The sequence below is a fragment of the Arachis hypogaea genome, chromosome 6, assembly GCF_003086295.3.
Source record: "Arachis hypogaea cultivar Tifrunner chromosome 6, arahy.Tifrunner.gnm2.J5K5, whole genome shotgun sequence".
In the NCBI taxonomy this organism is placed as follows: Eukaryota; Viridiplantae; Streptophyta; class Magnoliopsida; order Fabales; family Fabaceae; genus Arachis; species Arachis hypogaea.
Window position 1 is genome coordinate 96980831 of NC_092041.1, and position 15533 is coordinate 96996363.

Consider the following 15533-nt stretch of genomic DNA (forward strand, 5'->3'; position numbering starts at 1 on the left):
GTCTCATTTCCAAATAACTTGTCATTCAACTTCATGATTGCTCCAATGTATTTAGCAACTTGCTCTTCAGTGACATACTCATCCTCTTCAGAGGAAGAATACTCATCAGAGCTCATGAATGGCAGAAGTAAGTCCAATGGAATCTCTATGGTCTCATTTTGAGCCTCAGATTCCCATGGTTCCTCATTGGGGAACTCATTGGAGGCCAGTGGACGTCCATTGAGGTCTTCCTCAGTGGCGTTCACTGCCTCTTCCTCCTCTCCAAATTCGGCCATGTTGATGGCTTTGCACTCTCCTTTTGGATTTTCTTCTGTATTGCTTGGGAGAGTACTAGGAGGGAGTTCAGTAATTTTCTTGCTCAGGTGACCCACTTGTGCCTCCAAATTTCTAATGGAGGACCTTGTTTCAGTCATGAAACTTTGAGTGGTTTTGATTAGATCAGAGACCATGGTTGCTAAGTCAGAGGTATTCTGCTTAGAACTCTCTGTCTGTTGCTGAGAAGATGATGGAAAAGGCTTGCTATTGCTAAACCTGTTTCTTCTACCATTATTATTGTTGAAACCTTGTTGAGGTCTCTGTTGATCCTTCCATGAGAGATTTGGATGATTTCTCCATGAAGGATTATAGGTGTTTCCATAGGGTTCTCCCATGTAATTCACCTCTTCCATTGAAGGGTTCTCAGGATCATAAGCTTCTTCCTCAGATGAAGCTTCCTTAGTACTGCTTGGTGCATTTTGCATTCCAGACAGACTTTGAGAAATCATATTGACTTGTTGGGTCAATATTTTGTTCTGAGCCAATATGGCATTCAGAGTGTCAATCTCAAGAACTCCTTTCTTCTGACTAGTCCCATTGTTCACAGGATTTCTTTCAGAAGTGTACATGAATTGGTTATTTGCCACCATTTCAATCAGCTCTTGAGCTTCTGTAGGCATCTTCTTCAGATGAAGAGAGCCTCCAGCAGAGCTATCCAGAGACATTTTGGATAGTTCAGAGAGACCATCATAGAAAATACCTATGATGCTCCATTCAGAAAGCATATCAGAAGGACACTTTCTGATTAATTGTTTGTATCTATCCCAAGCTTCATAGAGGGATTCTCCTTCCTTCTGTCTGAAGGTTTGGACTTCCACTCTAAGCTTACTCAATTTTTGAGGTGGAAAGAACTTTGCCAAGAAGGCATTGACTAGCTTTTCCCAAGAGTCCAGGCTTTCTTTAGGTTGTGAGTCCAACCATGTTCTAGCTCTGTCTCTTACAGCAAAAGGGAATAGCATAAGTCTGTAGACCTCAGGGTCAACCCCATTAGTCTTGACAGTGTCACAGATTTGCAAGAACTCAGCTAAAAACTGATGAGGATCTTCCAATGGAAGTCCATGGAACTTGCAATTCTGTTGCATTAGAGAAACTAATTGAGGCTTAAGCTCAAAGTTGTTTGCTCCAATGGCAGGAATAGAGATGCTTCTCCCATAAAAGTCGGGAGTAGGTGCAGTAAAGTCACCCAGCACCTTCCTTGCATTGTTGGCATTGTTGTTGTTTTCGGCTGCCATAGGTTCTTCTTATTTGAAGATTTCTGTGAGGTCCTCTACAGAGAGTTGTGCTTTGGCTTCTCTTAGCTTTCTCTTCAAGGTCCTTTCAGGTTCAGGATCAGCCTCAACAAGAATGCTTTTGTCCTTGCTCCTGCTCATAAGAAAGAGAAGGGAACAAGAAAATGTGGAATCCTCTATGTCACAGTATAGAGATTCCTTTAGGTGTCAGAGGAAAAGAAAAGTAGAAGACAGAAGTAGAAAATTCGAACTTATCAAAGAAGATGGAGTTCGAATTTTGCATTAAGGAATAGTGTTAGTCCATAAATAGAAGGATGTGAGAAGAAGAGAAGTAATTTTCGAAAATTAAGTAAAAGATTTTGAAAACATTTTTGAAAAACACTAATTAATTTTCGAAAATGAAAGTGGAAAAGAAATCAAGTGATTTTTGAAACAGATTTTGAAATTAGAAATCAAAAAGATTTGATTGAAAACTATTTTGAAAAAGATGTGGTTAAGAAGATATGATTAGTTTTAAAAAGATGTGATTGAGAAGATATGATTTGAAAAACATTTTAAAAAGATTTGATTAAAAACTTGGCTAACAAGAAAAGATATGATTCAAACATTAAACCTTTCTCAACAGAAAAGGCAACATACTTGAAATGTTGAATCAAATCATTAATTGATAGCAAGTATTTTTAAAAAATAGAAAGAAATTGATTTTGAAAACATATGATTGAAAAGATATGATTTGAAAAAGATTTGATTTTGAAAAAGTTTGAAAACTGAAAAAAAAATCTGCATTAAAAACAAAATCTTCCCTCTTGTGCCATCCTGGCGTTAAACGCCCAGAATGGTGCACATTCTGGCGTTTAACGCCCAAAACTATACCCTTTTGGGCGTTAAACGCCCAACCAGGTATCCTGGCTGGCGTTTAAACGCCAGTCTGTCCTTCTTCACTGGGCGTTTTGAACGCCCAGCTTTTTCTGTGTAATTCCTCTGCTGTATGTTCTGAATCTTCAATTCTCTGTATTATTAACTTGAGAAGACATAAATTAAAAATATTTTTGGATTTTTAATAATAAGGAAAAATCAAAATGCAACAAGAATCAAATAACAATGCATGCAAGACACCAAACTTAGCAGTTTGTATACTACTGACACTAATGAGGATGCATATGAGACACACAAAACACTCAAGTCGAGAGAATTCAAAGATCAAAGTAATGAAATCATCAAGAACATCTTGAAGATCACTAAGACACATGCATGAATGCAAGGAGAACAGAAACATGCAATTGACACCAAACTTAACATGAGACACTAGACTCAAACAAGAAATTTTTGGATTTTATGATTTTGTAAATTTTTTTGTGCTTTTTCGAAAATTAAGTGGAAAAAGAAAATGAAGGTATCAAAATTCTTAATGAGAATTCCAGGAATCATGCAATGTTTAGTCTAAGACTCCGGTCCAGGAATTAGACATGGCTTCACAGCCAGCCAAGCTTTCAAAGAAAGCTTCGGTCCAAAACACTAGACATGGCCAAAGGCCAGCCAAGCCTTAGCAGATCACTGCTCCAATAGCAAGATTGATAGAAATCAACAAGCTCTTGTGATGATAAGTTGAAACCTCGGTCCAATGAAATTAGACATGGCTTCACAGCCAGCCAGATTTTAACAGATCATCATGAAACTCTAGAATTCATTCTTAAGAACTCTGAAGAAAAAATACCTAATCTAAGCAACAAGATGAACCGTCAGTTGTCCATACTCGAACAATCCCCGGCAACGGCGCCAAAAACTTGGTGCACGAAATTGCAATCACACTTTTGCAATTCCGCACAACTAACCAGCAAGTGTACTGGGTCGTCCAAGTAATAAACCTTACGCGAGTAAGGGTCGATCCCACAGAGATTGTTGGTATGAAGCAAGCTATGGTCACCTTGTAAATCTTAGTCAGGCAAACTCAAATGGGTATGGTGATAAACGCATAAAACATAAAGATAAAGATAGAGATACTTATGTAATTCATTGGTAGGAATTTCAGATAAGCGTATGAAGATGCCTTCCCTTCCGTCTCTCTGCTTTCCTACTGTCTTCATCCAATCCTTCTTACTCCTTTCCATGGCAAGCTTAAGCAAGGGTTTCACCGTTGTCAGTGGCTACCTCCCATCCTCTCAGTGGAAATGTTCAACGCACCCTGTCACGGCACGGCTATCCATCTGTCGGTTCTCGATCAGGCCGGAATAGAATCCAGTGATTCTTTTGCGTCTGTCACTAACACCCCGCCCTCAGGAGTTTGAAGCACGTCACAGTCATTCAATCATTAAATCCTACTCAGAATACCACAGACAAGGTTAGACCTTCCGGATTCTCTTGAATGCCGCCATCAGTTCTAGCCTATACCACGAAGACTCTGATCTCACGGAATGGCTGGCTCGTTTGTCAGGCGAGCACTCGGTTGTCAGGCGATCAACCATGCATCGTGTATCAGGAATCCAAGAGATATTCACCCAATCGAAGGTAGAACGGAGGTGGTTGTCAGTCACACGTTCATAGGTGAGAATGATGATGACTGTCACGGATCATCACATTCATCAAGTTGAAGAACAAGTGATATCTTGGAACAAGAACAAGCGGAATTGAATAGAAGAACAATAGTAATTGCATTAATACTCGAGGTACAGCAGAGCTCCACACCTTAATCTATGGTGTGTAGAAACTCCACCGTTGAAAATACATAAGAACAAGGTCTAGGCATGGCCGTGAGGCCAGCCTCCCAAAGAGGGTTCAATCATAAAAACATGATCAAAAGCTCCAAATACAATAGTAAAAGGTCCTATATATAGAGAACTAGTAGCCTAGGGTGTACAGAGATGAGTAAATGACATAAAAATCCACTTCCGGGCCCACTTGGTGTGTGCTTGGGCTGAGCAATGAAGCATTTTCATGTAGAGACTCTTCTTGGAGTTAAACGCCAGCTTTTATGCCAGTTTGGGCGTTTAACTCCCATTTTGGTGCCAGTTCCGGCGTTTAACGCTGGAATTTCTGAGGGTGACTTTGAACGCCGGTTTGAGCCATCAAATCTTGGGCAAAGTATGGACTATCATATATTTCTAAGGGTGACTTTGAAAGCCCAGGATGTCTACTTTCCAACGCCGTTGAGAGCGCGCCAATTGGGCTTCTGTAGCTCCAGAAAATCCACTTCGAGTGAAGGGAGGTCAGAATCCAACAGCATCTGCAGTCCTTTTTGGTCTCTGAATCAGATTTTTGCTCAGGTCCCTCAATTTCAGCCAGAAAATACCTGAAATCACAGAAAAACACACAAACTCATAGTAAAGTCCAGAAAAGTGAATTTTAACTAAAAACTAATAAAAATATACTAAAAACTAACTAGATCATACTTAAAACATACTAAAAACAATGCCAAAAAGCGTACAAATTATCCGCTCATCAGGGGTCCGACTTGTTTCTCGGTTTCCTCGCTCTTTGTTTGTATTTTTGGCGCTTTATGACCGATTTCTTTATGTTGGTCCCCCTCAAAAGTTATTTTGTGATCCCCTTTTCTGGGCTTTTACTTGGTCTTTTTCAGGGATTATGTTGATAACTTTTTAGTGGTAGGAGTCCGACTTGGTTATGTCGGTCTGTCAGATCTCTTTCAGGGACTACTTGTATAACTTTTCTAATGGTAGGAGTCCGACTTGGTTATGTCGGTCTCCTTTAAGTTATTTTTCGTAGTGCTCTTTTTTGGATCTTTGTCAGATCTCTTTCAGGGACTACTTGTATAACTTTTCTAATGGTAGGAGTCCGACTTGGTTATGTCGGTCTCCTTTAAGTTATTTTTCGTAGTCCTCTTTTTTGGATCTCTGTCAGATCTCTTTCAGGGACTACTTGTATAACTTTTTAGTTTTGGGCCGACTTTGTTATGTCAGGCCCTTCTAAGTTAAAGTAATCCTCTTTAATAGGGTTGGCCAGACCTCTTTCCAGGGTTTACTTATAACTTGGGTTGACTTGGTCCGATTTCTAAACGTCGGCCAGTCTTTTAAGTTATTATATTAGCTATCCGTAAGACCTCGTCAGGTTCTTTTTTTTTGGATTGCTTTCGATAACTTCTTACATTATTCTGTGTTCATCTTTGCCGATTTGTAGAGAATGGTTGGCGTCTTTAGATCGTCTTTTGGGTGAATCGCGTTTTCACTTTTATCGGACGATTGTCTTTATCGTGGTCGCGCAGTGAATTTGTTTTTCACTTTTTGCCGACCTGTTGCTTTATAATCGGACGATGAATACTTCAGATTAATGCGTCTTGGAATCTTGTAGAATATCTAAATAATCTTTATTCAAAGGAAAAAATGCAAATATATACATGTGGGAGTTTCCTTTTCCCTTTAAGTCGGGTACGATCTAGGTCTTCATATCGTGCCTCATTAAAAAACCTTTTCAGGAAAAAGAGCGCATCCATTTAGTGAGATCTTTTACCTTTTCTAACTGTAGTACCTTCTTAGGTTGCAGGCGTGCCATGATCGAGGAAGCTCTCGTCCATCAAGCTCGGACAGTCTGTAGTAGCCCTTCCCCAGTACTTCAATGATTCGGTAGGGTCCTTTCCAGTTTGCTGCCAGCTTTCCTTCTTCGGGTCGAGTTGTTCCGATGTCATTTCTGATTAAGATGAGATCATTCTCTGCAAAACTTCTCGGCACTACCTTTTGATTATATCTGGAAGCCATTCGTCGCTTTAGGGCTTCTTCCCTGATCCGAGCTCTTTCTTGGATTTCGGGTAACAAGTCGAGCTCTTCTCTCTGAAGTTGGGAGTTTGCTTGTTCATTGTAGTGGACTACTCGGGGAGATCCTTCTTCGATTTCTATTGGAATCATTGCCTCCGCTCCGTATGCTAGTCGGAATGGTGATTCGTTTGTAGTGGAATGAGGGGTTGTGCGATATGCCCATAGGACCTGTGGAAGTTCCTCGGCCCAAGCTCCCTTTGCTTCTTGTAGCCTCCGCTTTAATCCGGCCAATATAACTTTGTTGGCCGCTTCGGCTTGTCCATTGGCTTGGGGATGTTCGACGGAGATGAATTGGTGTTTTATGTTCAAGTCGGCCACCATTTTTCTGAAGCCTGCCTCTGTAAATTGGGTACCGTTGTCTGTGGTGATGGAGAATGGTACCCCGAACCTCGTAATAATATTCCTATATAGGAATTTTCGACTTCTTTGAGTGGTGGCGTTGGCCAGGGGTTCTGCCTCGATCCATTTTGTGAAATAATATACTCCTACTATGAGGAATTTTACTTGTCCCGATCCCTGTGGGAAGGGTCCGAGAAGGTCGAGTCCCCATTTCGCAAATGGCCAAGGTGAGGTCACGCTGATGAGCTTTTCTGGTGGGGCGTGAAAGTTGGCATGCTTTTGGCATGGTGGACATGTCCTTACAAATTCTGTAGCCTCCTTTTGTAGAGTTGGCCAATAGAATCCTGCCCGGAGTATCTTTTTGGTGAGAGCTTGCGCTCCGAGATGATTACCACAAATGCCGCTGTGTACTTCCTCCAAGACTTCCTTTGTATTGGAAGTTGGTACGCATTTTAGTAAAGGTGTTGATATTCCTCTTTTGTACAGTGTGTTGTTTATGATGGTGTAGTACTGTGCCTCCCTTTTCAGCCTCTTTGCCTCCTTTTCATCAGTAGGGAGTTCTTTTGTTTTGAGGTAGTTTATTATGGGGGTCATCCATCCTTGATCCCGACCTATTATGGCTAGGATTCTTTCTTCTTCCACTATTGACGGTTTCTGTAGTACCTCTTGGATGAGGCTTCTGTTGTTGCCCCCTGGTTTGGTGCTGGCTAATTTTGAAAGGGCATCAGCTCGGGCATTTCGCTCACGGGGTATGTGGTGGATCCTATATTCCCCGAGTTGTCCGAGATGTTCTTTGGTTTTATCCAAATATTTTTTCATGGTCGGATCTTTGCCTTGGTAGCTTCCTGTTATTTGTGAGGTGATGACTTGTGAGTCACAGTAGATGTTGAGTTTCTGAGCTCCAACCTCCCTAGCCAGCTTCAGACCAGCTAGTAGTGCTTCGTATTCTGCCTGGTTGTTTGAGGCCGGGAATCCGAATTTAAGGGAGAGCTCAAGTTGAGTTCCTTGATTGCTTTCAATTATCACACCCGCACCGCTTCCTGTTTTATTCGAGGATCCGTCCACATATATGTTCCATTCTCTGGGGATTTCTGGGATGTCTGTAAGTTCCGCGACGAAGTCGGCCAGGTGTTGCGATTTGATTGTTGTACGTGCCTCGTATTAGAGGTCGAATTCGGACAACTCGATTGCCCATTGTAGGATTCTTCCTGCTAGATCTGTTTTCTGCAATATCCCTTTTATGGGTTGGTTGGTTCGAACTTTAATGGTATGCGCTTGGAAATATGGGCGAAGCCGCCAGGATGTAAGGATCAGAGCGTAGGCAAACTTTTCTATTTTCTGGTAGTTTGGTGGACGAAATTGTGATCACTACAACTTTGCACAACTACCCAGCAAGTGTACTGGGTCGTCCAAGTAATAAACCTTACGCGAGTAAGGGTCGATCCCACAGAGATTGTTGGTATGAAGCAAGCTATGGTCACCTTGTAAATTTTAGTCAGGCAAACTCAAATGGTTATGAATGATGAATAAAACATAAAGATAAAGATAGAGATACTTATGTAATTCATTGGTGGGAATTTCAGATAAGCGTATGAAGATGCTTGTCCCTTCCGTCTCTCTGCTTTCCTACTGTCTTCATCCAATCCTTCTTACTCCTTTCCATGGCAAGCTGTATGCAAGGGTTTCACCGTTGTCAGTGGCTACCTCCCATCCTCTCAGTGGAAATGTTCAATGCACCCTGTCATGGCACGGCTATCCATCTGTCAGTTCTCAATCAGGCCGGAATAGAATCCAGTGATTCTTTTGCGTCTGTCACTAACGCCCCGCCCTCAGGAGTTTGAAGCTCGTCACAGTCATTCAATCATCGAATCCTACTCAGAATACCACAGACAAGGTTTAGACCTTCTGGATTCTCTTGAATGCCGCCATCAGTTCTAGCTTATACCACGAAGATTCCGGTTAAAGAATCCAAGAGATATCCACCCAATCTAAGGTAGAATGGAGGTGGTTGTCAGGCACACGTTCATAGGTGAGAATGATGATGAGTGTCACGGATCATCACATTCATCAAGTTGAAGAACAAGTGATATCTTAGAACAAGAACAAGCGGAATTGAATAGAAGAACAATCGTAATTGCATTAATACTCGAGGTACAGCAGAGCTCCACACCTTAATCTATGGTGTGTAGAAACTCCACCGTTGAAAATACATAAGAACAAGGTCTAGGCATGGCCGAATGGCCAGCCTCCCAAAGTGATCAAAAGATCTAAAGATCAAAAGATTCCAAAGATCCGAAGATTAAAATACAATAGTAAAAGGTCCTATATATAGAGAACTAGTAGCCTAGGGTTTACAGAGATGAGTAAATGACATAAAAATCCACTTCCGGGCCCACTTGGTGTGTGCTTGGGCTGAGCATTGAAGCATTTTCGTGTAGAGACTCTTCTTGGAGTTAAACGCCAGCTTTGGTGCCAGTTTGGGCGTTTAACTCCCATCCTTGTGCCAGTTCCGGCGTTTAACGCTGGGAATTCTGAAGGTGACTTTGAACGCCGGTTTGGGCCATCAAATCTTGAGCAAAGTATAAACTATTATATATTGCTGGAAAGCCCAGGATGTCTACTTTCCAACGCCGTTGAGAGCGCGCCAATTGGGCTTTTGTAGCTCCAGAAAATCCACTTCGAGTGCAGGGAGGTCAGAATCCAACAGCATCTGCAGTCCTTTTTAGTCTCTAAATCAGATTTTTGCTCAGGTCCCTCAATTTCAGCCAGAAAATACCTGAAATCATAGAAAAATACACAAACTCATAGTAAAGTCCAGAAAAGTGAATTTTAACTAAAAACTAACTAGATCATACTAAAAACATACTAAAAACAATGCCAAAAAGCGTACAAATTATCCGCTCATCACAACACCAAACATAAATTGTTGCTTGTCCCCAAGCAACTGAAAATCAAATAAGATAAAAAGAAGAGAATATACAATGAATTCCAAAAACATCTATGAAGATCAGTATTAATTAGATGAGCGGGGCTTTTAGCTTTTTGCCTCTGAATAGTTTTGGCATCTCACTCTATCCTTTGAAATTCAGAATGATTGGCTTCTTTAGGAACTCAGAATCCAGATAGTGTCATTGATTCCCCTAGTTAAGTATGATGATTCTTGAACACAGGTACTTATTGAGTCTTGGCCGTGGCCCAAAGCACTCTGTCTTCCAGTATTACCACCGGATACGTACATGCCACAGACACATAATTGGGTGAACCTTTTCAGATTGTGACTCAGCTTTGCTAGAGTCCCCAATTAGAGGTGTCCAGGGTTCTTAAGCACACTCTTTTTGCCTTGGATCACAACTTTATTTCTTTCTTTTTCTTTCTTTTTCTCTTTCTTTTTCTTTCTCTCTTTTTTTCGAATATTTTTTTTTGTATTCACTGCTTTTTCTTGCTTCAAGAATCATTTTTATGATTTTTCAGATCCTCAGTAACATGTCTCCTTTTTCATCATTCTTTCAAGAGCCAACATTCATGAACCACAAATTCAAAAGACATATGCACTGTTTAAGCATACATTCAGAAAACAAAAGTATTGCCACCACATCAAAATAATTAAACTGTTATAAAATTCAAAATTCATGCAATTCTTCTCTTTTTCAATTTAAGAACATTTTTCATTTAAGAGAGGTGATGGATTCATAGGACATTCATAACTTTAAGGCATAGACACTAAGACACTAATGATCACAAGACACAAACATAGATAAACATAAGCACTAAAATTCGAAAAACAGAAAAATAAAGAACAAGAAAATTAAAGAACGGGTCCACCTTAGTGATGGCGGCTTGTTCTTCCTCTTGAAGATCCTATGGAGTGCTTGAACTCCTCAATGTCTCTTCCTTGTCTTTGTTGTTCCTCTCTCATGATTCTTTGATCTTCTTTAATTTCATGGAGGAGGATGGAATGTTCTTGGTGCTCCACCCTTAGTTGTCCCATGTTGGAACTCAACTCTCCTAGGGAGGTGTTTAGTTGCTCCCAATAGTTTTGTGGAGGAAAGTGCATCCCTTGAGGCATCTCAGGGATTTGATGATGAGAGGGGTCTCTTGTTTGCTCCATCCTCTTCTTAGTGATGGGCTTGTCCTCATCAATGGGGATGTCTCCCTCTATGTCAACTCCAACTGAATAATAGAGGTGACAAATGAGATGAGGAAAGGCTAACCTTGCCAAGGCAGAGGACTTGTCCGTCACCTTGTAAAGTTCTTGGGATATAACCTCATGAACTTCTATTTCTTCTCCAATCATGATGCTATGAATCATGATAGCCCGGTCTATAGTAACTTCGGACCGGTTGCTAGTGGGAATGATTGAGCGTTGGATAAACTCCAACCATCCCCTAGCCGCGGGTTTGAGGTCATGCCTTCTCAATTGAACCGGCTTTCCTCTTGAATCTCTCTTCCATTGGGCGCCCTCTTCACAAATGTCTATGAGGACTTGGTCCAACCTTTAATCAAAGTTGACCCTTCTAGTGTAAGGGTGTTCATCTCCTTGCATCAAGGGCAAGTTGAATGCCAACCTTACATTTTCCGAACTAAAATCCAAGTATTTCCCCCGAACCATAGTAAGCCAATTCTTTGGATCCGGGTTCACACTTTGATCATGGTTCTTGGTGATCCATGCATTGGCATAGAACTCTTGAACCATTAAGATTCCGACTTGTTGAATGGGGTTGGTAAGAACTTCCCAACCTCTCCTTCGGATCTCATGTCGGATCTCCGGATATTCACTCTTTTTGAGTTTGAAAGGGACCTCGGGGATCACCTTCTTCAAGGCCACAACTTCATAGAAGTGGTCTTGATGCACCCTTGAGATGAATCTCTCAATCTCCCATGACTCGGAGGCGGAAGCTTTTGCCTTCCCTTTCCTCTTTCTAGAGGTTTCTCCGGCCTTGGATGCCATAAATGGTTATGGAAAAACAAAAAGCAATGCTTTTACCACACCAAACTTAAAAGGTTTGCTCGTCCTCGAGCAAAAGAAGAAAGAAGAGAGTAGAAGAAGAAGAAATAGAGGAGATGGAGATGGCCTTGTGGTTCGGCCAAAGGGGGGAGAAGTAGTGTTTAGGTTGTGTGAAAATGAAGGAGTGAAGAAGGGTTTATATAGGAGTGGGGGGGAGGGTTATGGTTCGGTCATGTATGGGTGGGTTTGGGAGGGAAAGTGGTTTGAATTTGAATAGTGGGGTAGGTGGGGTTTTATGAAGGATGGATGTGAGTGGTGAAGAGAAAGATGGGATTTGATAGGTGAAGGGTTTTTGGGGAAGAGGTGTTGAGGTGATTGGTGAATGGGTGAAGAAGAGAGAGAGGGGTGGGGTAGGTGGGGATCTGTGGGGTCCACAGATCCTGAGGTGTCAAGGAAAAGTCATCCCTGCACCAAGTGGCGAGCAAAATTACTCTTTGTGCCAATTCTGGCGTTAAACGCCGGGCAGGTGCCCATTTCTGGCGTTTAACGCCAACTTCTTGCCCTTTTCTGGCGTTTAACGCCAGTCTGGTGCCCCTTTCTGGCGTTAAACGCCCAGAATGGTGCCAGACTGGGCGTTAAACGCCCATCTGCTAGCCTTACTGGCGTTTAAACGCCAGCAGGTTCTTCCTCCAGGGTGTGCTGTTTTTCTTTCTATTTTTCATTCTGTTTTTGCTTTTTCCATTGATTTTGTGACTTCTCATGATCATCAACCTACAGAAAACATAAAATAACAAAGGAAAAATAGATAAAATATAACATTGGGTTGCCTCCCAACAAGCGCTTCTTTAATGTCAGTAGCTTGACAGAGGGCCCTCATGGAGCCTCACAGATGCTCAGAGCAATGTTGGAACCTCCCAACACCAAACTTAAAGTTTGAATGTGGGGGTTCAACACCAAACTTAGAAGTTGGTTGTGGCCTCCCAACACCAAACTTAGAGTTTGAATGTGGGGGCTCTGTTTGGCTCTGTTTTGAGAGAAGCTCTTCATGCTTCCTCTCCGTGGTGACAGAGGGATATCCTTGAGCCTCAAACACAAAGGATTCTTCATTCACTTGAATGATCAATTCTCCTCTATCAACATCAATCACAGCCTTTACTGTGGCTAGGAAGGGTCTGCCAAGGATGATGGATTCATCCATGCACTTCCCAGTCTCTAGGACTATGAAATCAGCAGGGATGTAATGGTCTTCAACCTTTACCAGAACATCCTCTACAAGTCCATAGGCTTGTTTTCTTGAATTGTCTGCCATCTCTAGTGAGATTTTTGCAGCTTCCACCTCAAAGATCCCTAGCTTCTCCATTACAGAGAGAGGCATGAGGTTTACACTTGACCCTAGGTCACACAAGGCCTTCTTGAAGGTCATGGTGCCTATTGTACAAGGTATTGAAAACTTCCCAGGATCCTGTCTCTTTTGAGGTAATTTCTGCCTAGACAAGTCATCCAGTTCTTTGGTGAGCAAAGGGGGTTCATCCTCCCAAGTCTCATTTCCAAATAACTTGTCATTTAGCTTCATGATTGCTCCAAGGTATTTAGCAACTTGCTCTTCAGTGACATACTCATCCTCTTCAGAGGAAGAATACTCATCAGAGCTCATGAATGGCAGAAGTAAGTCCAATGGAATCTCTATGGTCTCATTTTGAGCCTCAGATTCCCATGGTTCCTCTTTGGGGAACTCATTGGAGGCCAGTGGACGTCCATTGAGGTCTTCCTCAGTGGCGTTCACTGCCTCTCCCTCCTCTCCAAATTCGGCCATGTTGATGGCCTTGCACTCTCCTTTTGGATTTTCTTCTGTATTGCTTGGGAGAGTATTAGGAGGGAGTTCAGTAATTTTCTTACTCAGCTGTCCCACTCGTGCCTCCAAATTTCTAATGGAGGACCTTGTTTCAGTCATGAAACTTTGAGTGGTTTTGATTAGATCAGAGACCATGGTTGCTAAGTCAGAGGTGTTCTGCTTAGAACTCTCTGTCTGTTGCTGAGAAGATGATGGAAAAGGCTTGCCATTGCTAAACCTATTTCTTCCACCATTATTATTGTTGAAACCTTGTTGAGGTCTCTGTTGATCCTTCCATGAGAGATTTGGATGATTTCTCCATGAAGGATTATAGGTGTTTCCATAGGGGTCTCCCATGTAATTCACCTCTTCCATTGAAGGGTTCTCAGGATCATAAGCTTCTTCTTCAGATGAAGCTTCCTTAGTACTACTTGGTGCATTTTGCGTTCCAGACAGACTTTGAGAAATCATATTGAGTTGCTGAGTCAATATTTTGTTCTGAGCCAATATGGCATTCAGAGTATCAATCTCAAGAACTCCTTTCTTCTGATTTGTCCCACTGTTCACGGGATTTCTTTCAGAAGTGTACATGAATTGGTTATTTACAACCATTTCAATTAGTTCTTGAGCTTCTGTAGGCGTTAAAGTCACCCAGCACCCTCCTTGCATTATTGGCATTGTTGTTGTTTTCGGCTGCCATGGGTTCTTCTTCCTTGAAGATTTCTGTTAGGTCCTCTACAGAGAATTGTGCCTTAGCTTCTCTTAGCTTTCGCTTCAAGGTCCTTTCAGGTTCAGGGTCAGCCTCAACAAGAATGCTTTTGTCTTTGCTTCTGCTCATATGAAAGAGAAGAGAACAAGAAAATATGGAATCCTCTATGTCACAGTATAGAGATTCCTTGAGGTGTCAGAGGAAAAGAAAAATAGAAGGCAGAAGTAGAAAATTCGAACTTATCAAGAAAGATGGAGTTCGAATTGTTCATTAAGGAATAGTGTTAGTCCATAAATAGAAGGATGTGAGAAGATGGGAAGAAATTTTCGAAAATTAAGTAAAATATTTTAAAAACATTTTGAAAAACACTAATTGATTTTCGAAAACCATGATTGAGAAAGAAGTAAAGTGATTTTTTGAAAAAGATTTTGAAATTAGAAATAAAAAAGATTTGATTGAAAACTATTTTGAAAAAGATGTGGTTAAGAAGATATGATTGATTTTAAAAAGATGTGATTGAGAAGATATGATTTGAAAAACATTTTAAAAAAGATTTGATTTTTAAAAAATAATGACTTGGCTATCAAGAAAAGATATGATTCAAACATTAAACCTTTCTCAACAGAAAAGGCAACATACTTGAAATGTTGAATCAAATCATTAATTGATAGCAAGTATTTTTGAAAATAGAAAGAAATTGATTTTGAAAAAGATTTGATTGAAAAGATATGATTTGAAAAAGATTTGATTTTGAAAAGATTTTGAAAACTAAAAAAAATTTGATTTGAAAACAAAATCTTCCCTCTTGTGCCATCCTGGCGTTAAACGCCCAGAATGGTGCACATTCTGGCGTTTAACGCCCAAACTACTACCCTTTTGGGCGTTAAACGCCCAACCAGGCACCCTGGCTGGCGTTTAAATGCCAGTCTGTCCTTCTTCACTGGGCGTTTTGAACGCCCAGCTTTTTCTGTGTAATTCCTCTGCAGTATGTTCTGAATCTTCAATTCCCTGTATTATTGACTTGAAAAGACACAAATTAAAAATATTTTTGGATTTTTAATAATAAGGAATAATCAAAATGCAACTAAAATCAAATAACAATGCATGCAAGACACCAAACTTAGCAGTTTGTATACTGCTGACACTAACAATGAGAATGCATATGAGGCATATAAACACTCAAGTCAATAGAATTCAAAGATCAGAGCAATGAGATCATCAAGAACAACTTGAAGATTAATGAAGACACATGCATGAATGCAAAAAGAGCAGAAACATGCAATTGACACCAAACTTAAAATGAGACTCTAGACTCAAACAAGAAATATTTTTGGATTTTTTCGAAAATTAAGTGGAAAAAGAAAATAAAGGTATCAAAATTCTTAATGAGAATTCCAGGAAT

The 15533-nt window shown here is 40.9% G+C and overlaps 1 non-coding gene across 1 annotated transcript; it reads left to right on the forward strand.

Annotated features, from left to right (window-relative positions):
* Window positions 1–1034: 1034 nt before the first annotated feature.
* LOC112700005 (small nucleolar RNA R71) lies at window positions 1035–1142 on the forward strand. The gene has a single exon (XR_003152933.1). It is a non-coding gene; the product is annotated as a small nucleolar RNA R71 (small nucleolar RNA).
* The last annotated feature ends 14391 nt before the right edge of the window (window positions 1143–15533 follow it).